The 1,389-nt window shown below is 34.8% G+C and overlaps 1 protein-coding gene across 1 annotated transcript in view; it reads right to left on the reverse strand.

The window, feature by feature from the left end:
• LOC106875923 (dopamine beta-hydroxylase) overlaps positions 1-1,389 on the reverse strand; it is a 60,195-nt gene that overhangs the window by 52,717 nt on the left and 6,089 nt on the right. The window lies entirely within an intron of this gene.

The raw sequence follows: 1,389 nt of genomic DNA on the forward strand, positions 1-1,389 counted from the left end.
TGTGTGTGTGTGTGTATACACTGAACATATTTCAAATGATATAAGTTGCTTTATATGTAGAGTCTTTCCTGTTTCTAACACTCTCTATACGTATGTGCGAATGTGTGTGTGTGTGTGTGTGTGTGTTGCATGTGTCTGTCTGTATGTATGTATGCATGAATGTATGTATGTATATGTGTGTGTGTGTGTGTGATGCGTAACAGTTGTGTGGTGTATTGATGTTTATGCATATACAATGAGGAAAATGTGACGTGAATATTAAATAAATAATATTTCTAAACTACATTGTAGGACTTACAATCTTCCATTTCTCAGTGTCACAAATTTCACTTCAATAAATGATATTTGCTCAGTAAATTTGACTAGTCTTCCGCCGCAGGCCACTGTTCCTTAGGAACTGAGAAAAAATTAGCTAAAGATTATTTACTTATAAACAATACATGCAATTAGAATCACATTTACTGCTGGTAACTTGATTGTTAATGAAGCAGAATGAATGAAAGTCGAAGGAAATGATAGAAAGAACCAGTATCTTTATGTTTCTTCAATTTTTTACTTTTTCAGCCATTAGACTGCAGCCATGCTGGGGCACTGCCTTAAAGAGGTTTTGTTGAACGAATTGATCCCAGTACTTGTCTTTTTAAATCTAGTACTTATTCTATCAGGTCCCTTTTGCGGAAATGCTAAGTTACGCGAACGTAATCAAACCGACGCCGTTTGTAAAGCGGTAGTGGAGGACAAACACAGACACAAAGATACACATACAGACACACACACACACACACACACACACACACACACACACACACACACACACACACAACGCACATACATATATATATATAAACGATGTGCTTCTTTCAGTTTCTGTTTACCAAATCCAATCACAAGGCTTTTTTCGCAGTGAGACTAAACCTGGAGCCATGTGGCTGGGAAATAAATATCTTACCACACATCCACGCCTGCGCATGAAAAGTTAGCCTCGATGGAAATTGAACTCGGAATGTAAAGATCAGCAACGATTAACGCAAGAAGGTTGGTATAATCGAGATGAAATCCATGAAAGTGAACGCCTCAATTTAGCTGTTATATATATATATATAAAGTCTGTCATACCGGCCATGACGAAGGGAAATAGCCCTGAAACTCGAGTCGCCTTTATATATATATATTTATATTTATATATTTATATATTTGATCCTTTATATTGAACACTCAATATTTCATCTACATTCAATACTTTCTTTCATGGTGCCATCCATTTTTATTTTATTTTATTTTATATTGTACATTGTATATCATATTATATATTGTATATTCTATATTCTATACCCCACATTAGTTCTGCAGGAATATAAATAAAACATAAAAAACAGACAGTGTTGGAAC

This window comes from Octopus bimaculoides, chromosome 1 (genome assembly GCF_001194135.2).
Source record: "Octopus bimaculoides isolate UCB-OBI-ISO-001 chromosome 1, ASM119413v2, whole genome shotgun sequence".
Taxonomy (NCBI): domain Eukaryota; kingdom Metazoa; phylum Mollusca; class Cephalopoda; order Octopoda; family Octopodidae; genus Octopus; species Octopus bimaculoides.